Source organism: Pan troglodytes, chromosome 11 (assembly GCF_028858775.2).
Source record: "Pan troglodytes isolate AG18354 chromosome 11, NHGRI_mPanTro3-v2.0_pri, whole genome shotgun sequence".
NCBI lineage: Eukaryota > Metazoa > Chordata > Mammalia > Primates > Hominidae > Pan > Pan troglodytes.
Window position 1 is genome coordinate 93,890,135 of NC_072409.2, and position 12,617 is coordinate 93,902,751.

The window sequence follows — 12,617 nt, forward strand, 5'->3', positions numbered from 1 at the left end:
CATCATCATTCTTTTTGATGTCCAAATTTTCCCAAATTAAGCCAGGTAGAGAAACAAGTTCATTTTCAAAAATATGGAGATGCTAAATTGTATTATACCATAATCAATCTGTGTTTCATAGTAATATGGTGGTATTGTCACTTATATTTATCATTGTTACAATTATACTTTAGTAATTTATTTGTATCATGCCAAGGAAAGGAGTGGATATCCTTAATCAATTCAAATCTATAATGGCAGAGTTTTCTGAAGTGACACTGCATAAATGTTTCACAAACCATACATAAAGATCAGTCACATTGTTTTATAAATGAATCTGATACTTTGCTGTTAAGTTTCAGGTACTATTTTGAAACTACAGTGCCAAATTAAACACCTTAAAATTGCCTTCATATTTTTTTCTTAACTTTTGATTTTAATTTGTTTTGAAACTTTCACTTCAGCACTGCCTAGCTATATAACCACATTAAGTACAAATTTGAGACTAGGGTGTCAACATTAAAATCCTAAAACTGCCATCATGATGATACTGAAGTTTATGATTCTTTTTTTAAACTTTCATTTTAACTATGTCTTGTTTAAAACCCTAGCTAGTATTAGCTACTGAATTTTGAAAATTCATTTAACATGTGAATAGCAAAATTAGAAACCTAACACTGCCTTAATTTTGGTACTAAGTTCTGTATTTTGAAACTTGTATCTTAACTCTGCCAAGGTTTTTCTGAGATGAACAATCAGTTTGCAATCAGTTGATGATTATTGAGATAGTGGTTTTATTATTGATTCACTCATATAACAAAAAATATTTTAAATATTTTTATATGTTTTATATGTATAAGAAATCAATATTTTATCAGATGGGAGGAGCTGAGGAATCATTATAGCATGGACACCAATATTATTTCTTGGAATCCTGTGAAATATCCTGACAAATAGTCCTGCAGAACGTCCAAAAAATCTGGATTTGTCAGACAAGTCTCTATGTGATTAGATTCAGAGTAATCTAATCTAGATGAGTCTGAATGAAGATATTGATGAAGATATTGATTTCTTAAAAGCCAGATCTTGTATGTTTTATGATATAGTATAAAACATGGAGCATATTCAATAAAACATAGCCTCTTTTATTTTTATTCAATAAAATATAGCCTCTTTTAATTATTCCTTCACATTTCTTTTTTAATTTATTTCATTTATTTTTCCTTTCCTTACAGCATCAATATTATTTCACATTTCTGTTGTGTGATTAACTTTACAAAAGAAATTGCTATCCCTCCTGGAATGTAAGAGCCATGAACAGGAATCTTTTACTCTTTGTCTCGGATGTATTTTAAGGACCAAAAAGAGTGCCTGTGACATAACAGACACTCAATAAATATTTGCTGAATGGCTATTTGATAAATTGGATAAATCAACATAGAACTGTACCCCAAAAAGAGTAACCATGAAAAAAGCAGTCTTCATTCAGAAAGGTCATTATTTTTAGATGTTTTTTCTAATACTAATATTGTTTTGTTCACTTTCTATATTTGGTAAGAATGAATAGAGAAAAAAATTTTCGAGAGACTCTTATCAGCGATATTATGTGATAAACGCCTTCTCCTGGCATTTTTTCTGAGTGCTTTTATCCTGTCCTCTGAGTTTTTTCCAATAGATTCTTCTGCATTTGAATGTGAATTTTATTTATTTCATGAGATATGTTCCTTATATAAAAGCAATCCAGGAAGAGCTGGACCTAGAATTTTTAAAATAAAACAGCTTAACAATGTAAAGAAATGTAAAAAAAAATCATAATGATTAAATAAATTTAAAGAGGGAGAAGCGGTAGATCAACATGTTATTAATTTTTTTTTTTTTTTTTTTTTTTTTGCTAGAAAGGTTTAGGGCAGGAGTGGCCAAGATGGCCAACTAGAAGCAGTTAATGTGTGTGACTCTCACAGGGAGGAAAGAAAGGGGTGACTAAATATAGCACCTTCAAATGAAACATTAAGGTACTCTCATTGGAAGTAATCAAGGAAACAACTCGACCCACGGAGACCAGAGCAAATCAAGGCAGGAAGACAGCCCACTTGGGAAAGACGTGGAGTCAAGGGAAGCTCCCCTTCCCAGGGAAGTGGTAAGTGAATGCGCAACTCTGGGAACCCACACTGCTCTCACAGATCTTTGCAAACCTCAGATCAGGAGACCCCCTTGTGAACTCACTCCATTAGGGCCTTCACACACAGCCACGTGGAGTCTCAGCAGAGCAGCCACTCAGGCATGCATGGAGACCCAAGAGCTTTAGATACTCCAGCTTTCTGGGTGTCTGGGCAAAAGTAGCTGCGACTTTGGCAAAGCTGGAGGTTAGACCCCCAAACATACCCCAGGAGGTTAGACTCCCATACATACCCCAGAAAAGAGGCTGAATCCAGCGAGATCAGCAGAGAAGGTCTACAGGCCCCACTTCCACAGCACCTCACAGGATAAGACCCACTGGCTTGGAATTCCAGCTAGCCACCAGTAGCAACATTGTGCCTCCCTGGTACAAAGCTCCCAGGAGGAGGGGCAGGCCCCCATCTCTGCTGTTTGGGCAACTTAGCCATTATGGCCTTTGGGCTTTGGAGAGTCCAAACTAACCAGGGGCAAAAGAGATCCCCCAGCACAGCATAGTTGCTATATTAAAATGTGGCCAGACTGCTGCTTTAAGTGGGTCCCCGATCCCATTCATCCTTACAGGCGGGACCTCCCAACTGGGGCCTCCAGCCACACCTGCCAGTGTTCTCCAGCTGACAGAGATCTGAAAACTCCCCGGGACAGAGCTCCCAGAGGGAGGGGCAGGCTGCCATCTTTGCTGTTTGGGCAACTTACCCATTCCAGCCTTCAGGCTTTGGAGAGCTTAAGCAGGGGTGGAAGGGGAACCCCAGCACAGAACTGCTGCCCGACAAAAATGTGGCCACACTGCTTTTTTTTTTTTTTTAGCAGGTCCCCAATCCCGTTCCTCATCACTGGGTAGAGTCTCCCATCTGGGGTCTCCGGCTACCCCAACTGGTGTTCTCTGACTGACAGAGGTTTCAGACTTCCATGGGACCTTTGTCCCAGGGAGAGGAGCAGCCCACCATATTTGCTGTTAGAACAACTTAGCCATTCCAGCCTTTGGGCTTCAGAGTGTCTGAGGCGATCAGGGGCTAAAGCATACCCCCAGTATGGCACAACTCCTCTATGAAAATGGGGCAAGACTACTTTTGAAAGCAGGTCCCTGATCCTATTCCTCCTGGCTGGGTGAGGTCTCCCAATTAGCGTCATCAGCCATGTCCTACCAGTGTGTTCGGGCCAGCAACAGGCCTGTATTTCCCAGGGATGGAGCTCCCAGAGAGAAAGGAAGGCCACCATCTTTGCTGTTTCGCAGCTTTCACTGGTGACACCTCCAGGTACTGGAAAATCTAAAGTGATCAGGGACTGGAGCTGGCCCCCAGCATACTACAGCAGCCCTATGGAAAAGTGAACACACTGTTATGTGGGTGCCCATTCCCATATCTCTTCAACGAGCAGGTCCTCCAGGCCTGGACCTCTAGCCACACCCCCCCAGAGATATCAAGCCAATAGCAACTCAGCAACTCCCTGGACAGAGCCGCCACGGACAACTGAAAGCCTCTCTGCCACTACCTCTGCAATGGAACTGTCCTTGCTACCCTCTGACTAATAAAGGAGCAAAGACCCTAAGTGTCTCATCCACACCTCCAATAAGCAGCAGTTGACTCAAGGAGAGGAGGCCAGTCCATCTCCCACAGGTCCCACCCCACCCCCCAACTGCTCGTCACCAGACAGAGAGCCCCTGGCTTGGGCCCATAGCACAGACTCTCCATCCTGGGCTGATTGAACTGAATGATTGCTGACCCACATCTCTCTGGGGTGGAGCCCCCAAGAGACAAGCAAAGTGGTAGAGCAGCAAGCCAGCTGATGTGGAGCCCAGAGGGTTTAGTGCAGGAGTGTCTACAGCAGAGCATGGACAGGGATGGCGATCCCTCTAGGCTCAACTTGCTCCCATAATAGACTTTGGCCCTAGGGGAGTTTTCAGACCTGATCTCTGCAGAGTGGTCTTGTACATCAGTCAGGGCTGGTGCAACCTGAGCACTCCTTGGTCTGCTGGCCTCTTCTAGGGCCATCTTGGGTGCTGTGGTGGCCCACAGAATAGCTTCTGCACCAGTGGGCCATGCCTGACCAGTGGAGAACTCCAGCAAGACAGCCCTTACTGCCGCACACCAGCCCGGGTGTTCGCTACCCATACTGCAACTTCCCCTGAGCCCATGGCAACTCCCCACATCACTTTGCAGGCACATGTCTGCACAGGTGGAATTTGCTTTAGTTGCCCCACCAGCATACAGGAGGGAAGTATGCCCCTTGACCTCTGTCAACCAGCATTGCAGACAGAACCTTAGCGGCACACAGCCAGCAAGCCCTGCAGCTGCCAGTGCCTCACTCTTGTGGTAATGCTGCATGGAGAACAGAGGATCCTCCCACACCCTGAGCAATCCCTCCTGCTTGCAGGTGACCAAGAAGGCACTCAGATCTGCACTGGTCAGTGCCTCTCACCAAACCAACACCATCACCAGTGCAAAAGCACAGAGAGTCTATAGCAGGAGCCTCCTGTTCCCCACAAAAATGCCTTGCCTTCACTAGCATGGTGAATGCCTGCAGGGAGGCAGGCACCCCTGAATCCGCTAGCACTCAGCTGGAGCTGCCACACCTTGGTCCTCCAGCAAAGTAGAATCCAAACCTCGAGGAACCAGAGAACAAAGTTGGGGCCCAATACAAGTCATCCAGAGTTAGAACATGCAGTCCAGGAGTTGGGAGGTGAACGATGGCCCCCTAAAGTCTTCCAGATACAAAGCTAGTTGGTTGAATTGACCTTATAACACAATTGAACCCTCAAGGTCATCAAATAGGATAAAAGAAAAAATAATCCAAATGTCAGCAACCTCAAAGATTGAAGGTAGATAAGCCCACAAAGATAAGAAATAATCAGCACAAGAACACTGAAAACTCAAAAAGCAAGAGTACCTTCTTTCCTCCAAAGGACCACATCACCTCTCTGGCAAGGGTTCAGTACCAGGCTGAGGCTGAGATGGCTGAAATGATAGAAGCAGAATTCAGAATATGGATAGGAATGAAGTTCGCAGAGTTATAGGAGTATGTTGTAACGAAATGCAAAGGAACTAAAAATTCTAATAATGCATTGGAGGAGCTTACAGATAAAAAAGCTAGAATACAGAAGAATGTAACTGACTTGATAGAGCTAAAAACATGCCACAAAAATGTGTAGGTTTGCTTTTGATACGGACTCTCAACTCACCCAGGCTGGAGTGCAGTGGCACGATCTCAGCTCACCGCAACCTTCATCTCCCAGGTTCAAGCAATTCTTCTGCCTCAGTCTCCCCAGTAGCTGAGATTATAAGCATGTTCCCCCATGCCCAGCTATGATTTTTTTTTTTTGGTATTTTTAGTAGAGGTGGGGTTTCACCACATTATCCAGGCTGGTCTCAAACTCCTGACCTCAAATGATCCACCCGCCTCAGCCTCCCAAAGTGCTGGAATTACAGGTGTGAGCCACCACTCCCAACCCCCAAAATTTCATAATGCAATCACAAGTATTAATGACAGAATAGACTAAGTGAAGGAGAGAATTTCCAAGCTTGAAGACTACCTTTCCAAAATTAGACAAGCAGACAAGAATAGAGAAAAAAGAATAAAAATGAATAAACAAAACCTCCTAGAAATATAGGATTATATAGAGACCACATCTACAATTCATTAGTTTACCTGAAAAAAATGGAAGATAGTGGAACCAACTTGGAAAACATATTTTAAAATATCCATGAGAACTTCCCCATCCTAGCCAGAGAGGCCAACATTCAAGTTCAGGAAATGCAGAGAACCCCAGTAAGATACCCCATAATAAGTTCATCCCCAAGACACATAATCATCATATTCTCTAAGGTCAAAATGAAAGAACAAATGTTAAAGGCAGCCAGAGAGAAAGCCCAGGTTACAAAGGGAACCCCATCAGACTAACAACAGACCTCTCAGCTGAAACCCTACAAGCCAGAAGTGATTGGAGGCCAATATTCAACGTTTTTAAAGAAAAGAAACTCCAACCCACAATTTTATATCTGGTCAAACTAAGTTTCATAAGAGAAGGAAAAATAAGATCCTTTGCAGACAAGCAAATGCTGAAGGAATTAGTTACCACCAGACCTGCCTTACAAGAGCTCCTGAAGGAAGCACTGAATGTGGAAAGGAAAGACCATTACCAGTCACTATAAAAACACACTGAAGTACACAAATTTGTAACACTATAAAGCAACCACAAAAACAAGTCTGCAAAGCAACCAGCTAGCATTATGATGACAGGATCATAACCTTAAATGTAAATGGGCTAAATGCACCAATTAGAAGACAGAGCGGCAAGCCGAGTAAAGAGCCAAGACCCATCGGTATGCTGTCTTCAAGAGATCCATCTTACATGCAATGAGATAGGCTCAAAATAAAAGGATGGAGAAAAATACATCAAGCAAATGCAAATCAGAAAAAAGCAGGGTTCCAATCGTAGTTTCTGATAAAACAGACTTTAAACCAACAAGAACAAAAAAGACAAAGAAACGCATTACATAATGGTAAAGGGTTCAATTCAACGAGAAAATCTAACTATCCTAAATATATATGCACCCAACACAGGAACACCCAGATTCATAATCATGTTCTTACAGACCTTCAAAGAGACTGACTCCCACACAATAATAGTGGGAGACTTTAACACCCCAGTGACAATATTAGACAGATCACCGAGACAGAAAATTAACAAAGATATTCAGGACCTGAACTCAACACTGGATCAAATGAACCTGATAGATATATACAAAACTCTCCAGTGAAAAACAACAGAATCTACATTCTTCTCATTACCACATGGCACATACTCTAAAATTGATCACATAATTGGAAGTAAAACACTCCTCAGCAAATGCAAAAGAACTGAAATCATAACAAACTGTCTCCCAGACCACAGCACAATTAAATTAGAGATGAATACTAAGAAATTCACTCAAAACCATACAATTACACGGAAAGTGAAACGCCTGCTCCTGAATGACTTTTGGGTAAACAATCAAATTAAGGCAGAAATCAAGAAGTTCTTTGAAACTAATGCTTGCAGCATTAGTTTCTATTCAACACTTCTATTCAACATAGTATTGAATATTCTGGCAAGGGCAATCAGGGAAGAGAAAGAAATAAAGGCATCCAAATAAGAAGAGAGGAAGTCAAACTATCTTTGTTTGCAGGTGACATGATCTTATATCTAGAAGACCCCATTGTCTCAGCCCAAAAGCTTCTTAAGCTGATAAACAACTTCAGCAAAGTCTCAGGATACAAAAAAAAATCTCTACAAGGAGAACTATAAACTACTGCTCAAGGAAATCAGAGATAACATAAACAAATGGAAAAGCATTCTATGCTCATGTATAGGAAGAATCAGTATCATGAAAATGGCCATACTGGCCAAAGCAATTTATAGATTCAGTGCTATACCTATGAAACTACCATTGAATCTCTTCATAGAACTAGAAAAAACTATTTTAAAAGTCATATGGAACCAAAAAAGTGCCCTAATTTTCCAAACCAATCCTAAGCAGAAAGAACAAAGCTGGAGGCATCACATTACCTGACTTCAAACTATACTACAGGGCTACAGCAACCAAAACAACATGGCACTGGTAAAAATAAATGAATACATGAATAAATAAATAAATAAAAGTTAAGAAAATTTAAAAAAAGCAGACACAGACTAATGGAACAGAACAAAGAACCCAGAAATGAGACTACACACCTCCAACTATCTGATCTTCAACAAACCTGACAAAAACAAGCAATGGAGAACAGATTCCCTATTCAATAAATGGTGCTGGGATAACTGGCTAGCCATATGCAGAAGATTAAATCTGGACCCCTTCCTTACACCATATACAAAAATTAACTCAAGATAGAGTAAAGACTTAAATGTAAAACCCAAAACTATCAAAACCCTGGAAGACAGTCTAGGCAGTACCATTCAGAACGTAGGCACAGGCAAAGATTTCATGAGGAAGACACAGAGCAATTGCATCAAAAGAAAAAATTGACAAATGGAATCTAATTAAACTAAAAAGCTTCTGCACAGTAAAAGAAACTATCAACAGAGTAAACAGACAACCTACAGAATGGGAGAACATTTCTTTAAACTATGCATCTGACAAAGGTCTAATATCCAGCATCTATAAAGACCTTAAACAAATCTACAAGAATAAAACACCCCTATTAAAAAATGGGCAAAGGACATGAACAGACACTGTTCAAAAGAAGACATACATGTGGCTAACAATCATATGAAGACAAGCTCAACATCACTGATCATTAGAAAAATGCAAATCAAAACCACAATGAGATACTATCTCACACAAGTCAGAATGGCTATTATTAAAAAGTCAAAAAAAATAACAGATGCTGTTGAGGTAGTGGAGAAAAAGGAACACTTAGACTCTGTTGGTGGGAGTGTAAATTGGTTCAACCATTGTGGGGGACTGTGTGATGATTCCTCAAAGACCTAAAGACAGAAATACCATTCAACCCAGCAATCCTATTACTGGGTATATACCCAAAGGAATATAAATCATTCTATTATGAAGACACTTGCATGTGTATGTTTATTGCCATAGTATTCACAATAGCCAAAAAAAATTGAATCAACATAAATGCCCATCAGTGATAGACTGGATAAAGAAAATGTGGTACATATACACCATGGAGTACTATGCAGCCATTAAAAAAGAACAATAGCATGTCCTTTTGCAGGGACACGGATGGAGCTGGAAGCCATTATCCTTAGCAAACTAATGCAGGAACAGAAAACCAAATACCACATGTTCTCACTTATAAGTGGAAGATAAATGATGAGAACACATGAACACACAGAGGGGAACAACACACACCGGGGCCTACCAGAAGGTGGAAGATGGGTGGAGGGAGAAAATAAGGAAAAATAACTAACTAACGAGTACTAGACTTAATACCTGGGTGATGAAACAATCTGTACAACAAACCCTCATGACAGAAGTTTAACCTATGTAACAAACCTGCACATGTACCCCTGAACTTAAAAGTTTTTTTTAAAGGGTTTGGAATTAATTCCTAGGATTAAATATTATTCTTTATACTCTACTATTCTTTTTCTGAAGAAAAGTAAATCTTTCTTCTATATGCAAATGTCTGCTAATTTTCTATACTCAAATGTCTGCATTTCAGTATAGAGAAAATTGCATTACTACAGCTGTTAATGTAAATTAGTCTAAATTAGGGATACACACTCCTCCCTGAGCTCTAGACCCCTCTCTATAACTTTCATTGGATATCTCCACCTTGATAGTTCACCATGTCTCAAGTTCAGTTTTGCTGAACCTGAACTCATAATCTTCACCTTAAACTGCATCCTCATCCAGCATTCCCTACCTTGGTGACCATGATCACCAACCTCTCTCATTGTAAAAACCTGCCTAACACCTTCCCTTCCCTCATCTTCCATCTCCAGTTCATTGCTAAGTGCTGTTGTTATTATTTAAATATGTCTTAAAGCAGTCTACTTCTCTCCATCTTGGCTCAGGCACTTTAGTCCAAGCTAACATAACCTATCCTCTGAACTACTGGCCCACAGAATCCACTCTTGCCTCTCCCCTAAACCATTCTCCAAAATGCATTCCAAGTATTTTTTAAATTTAACTGAAAATCTGATCACATCATGTGTCTTTATAAACACATCAATGGCTTATTCTTAAGATAAAGACAAAAGTCCTAACATGGCCTACACAGCTCTACAACATTTTTCCATGCTTATTTCTCAGCTAGCTACAATGTCTTCCTCCATCCCTATGCTCCAGTCACAATTCCTTCAATGTGTCCTTGCTTTGTCCCACCTCAGAGCTTGCCACATGCAGTTTCTTCTGACTCACATCCCCTTCCTTGGAATGACTGCCTCTCTTTTGATTAGTTAATTTTCTATAATACTGCAGACCTCAACTCAAACATCTCTTGATTCCCTCAACCACCAGACCAGATCAGCTCTCTCACTATGCACTTACCATGTTTTGAAATTAATACTCTCTGAATTGTTTATCACCTGTACCTAGAATATAGTGTATGATATTTATTGGGGGGGCTCAATATTTTGAGTGGATGAGTAAATATATTACAGATAGCTAATTATTCAAGATTTCATGTTCACATTATTGCTAAAAATGTAGACGAAGTAAAAGTAGATTGAAATAGGAGGATATAAACATGTTGGCGCTCTTTACATCACATACATGGATTATGTTTTTCTTTGTTTGTTTTTAGATGAAGTCTTGCGCTGTCACCCAGGCTGGACTGCAGTGGCCTGAGTGCACAGGCAACCTCTGCCTCCCAGGTTCAAGCGATTCTCCTCCCTCAGCCTCCCGAGTAGCTGGGATTACAGGCGCCCACCACCAAGCCCAGCTAATTTTTGTATTTTTAGTAGAGACGGGGTTTCGCCATGTTGGCCATGCTGGTCTGAACTGCTGACCTCAGGTGATCCGCCCACCTCGGCCTCCCAAAGTGCTGGGATTACAGGCGTGAGCCACCACGCCCAGCCCATGGCATATGTTATCAGTAATATGTAAGTATGGCTTCAGTCAAGGCAAGGAAGTTGAAAGTAACAATTAAAAAAAAAAAAGTCATCAGGATCCAAAGCTGTGGAGAAAACTCAACCTCTGCCTCCTGGGTTCAAGCAATTCTCCTGCCTCAGCCTCCCCAGTAGCTGGGATTACAGGTGCCTGACACCACCCCCAACTAATTTTTGTATTTTTAGTAGAGACAGGGTTTCACCATGTTGGTCAGGCTGGTCTTGAACTCCTGACCTCAGGTGATCCACCCACCTCAGCCTCCCAAAGTGCTGGGATTACAGGCGTGAGCCACTTTTAGAAAATGTTTTCATCTATCTCAATACCTCACTACCCCTCCTGATATTCCATCTATAATAGCAACAGTTGTGAAATGCACTAGATTCTAACATTAACACTAGATCCATTAAAAACAGAGCAGAAGAGAGTCTGGATACACAAATTTCACAATTATTGGCTCCCATCAACATACCTAACTCAAGCATAAAGTTGTTTCAGCAGTAGCTTAAGTTTGGTTACTAATGCAACACCTCTTTGCATGCAATGGCCCATTAAACTATCTTCAACTTTAAAAGGTTCCTTTGTTTTTAAATGCTTATAATAAACAAATATATACCAATACCTTGGCAGAATTCGTTAACTTAATAACTTCAATACGTTGTTCATATAAAAATTTCTGGTAAATGAGAACTGTACATTACTGATGTGACAAGGTACACAAGCCAATGTTGACATAATGTTTTCAAAATGGGGTGTCTGCTGTAACTGAACTAAATATAATAACTTTATTCAAGAATGATTTTCAATGATAGGACAAAACTTGATAAAATGAATAAATAAACAATTATATGCCAGAGTTCAGTAAACCCTGTGTGTACACCTGAAAAAGCTCAAACTTGCCTAGCACATATAGAGTCCGAATTCAGTTGGGTTTGTGTGAAAGGGGTAGGTTGAGCCCTAAAAAAGAGGTAGATAACCCATATAGGCAGACTTCCTTATTTTATTTATTTTTTTCTGCTTCAGCCTCCCGAGTAGCTGGGACTACAGGTGTGTGCCACCACGTCCAGCTAATTTTGTTTGGTTTTAGTAGAGATGGGGTTTCACCATATTGGCCAGGCTGGTCTCGAACTCCTGACCTTGTGATCTGCCCGCCTCGCCCTCCCAAAGTGCTGGGATTACAGGCGTGAGCCACTGCACCTGGCCGACTTCCTTATTTTAAATGCCATTTCCCACTAAAAATAAAACCAGTAATCTTTGAAAAAAAGTTAATATTATGTATAGGACTGGAAGTATATAAGATAAAACTGGAATATATTGTCATACCAGAAATCAAAGATTTTGTCAAAGACTAATAGTTCCATGTCAAAAAGATTCAGTAATCAATTTGCAGAGGCTCCCACTGGCCAAAGATAGAGCTTGATCATCAACAGGAATAATAACTATAATGGGTTAAAACATAGCAATTATGTTTAAATCTATAGGTTTATAGTAATAATGTTACAATCATTAGTCACCTTTGAAAGATGCTACGACTCTTTAATCCATCTTGAATTAATTTTTGTATAAGGTGTAAGGAAGGGATCCAGTTTCAGCTTTCTACATATGGCTAGCCAGTTTTCCCAGCACCATTTATTAAATAGGGAATCCTTTCCCCATTGCTTGTTTTTCTCAGGTTTGTCAAAGATCAGATAGTTGTAGATATGCGGCGTTATTTCTGAGGGCTCTGTTCTGTTCCATTGATCTATATCTCTGTTTTGGTACCAGTAGCATGCTGTTTTGGTTACTGTAGCCTTGTAGTATAGTTTGAAGTCAGGTTGCATGATGCCTCCAGCTTTGCTCTTTTGGCTAAGGATTGACTTGGCGATGCGGGCTCCTTTTTGGTTCCATATGAACTTTAAAGTAGTTTTTTCCAATTCT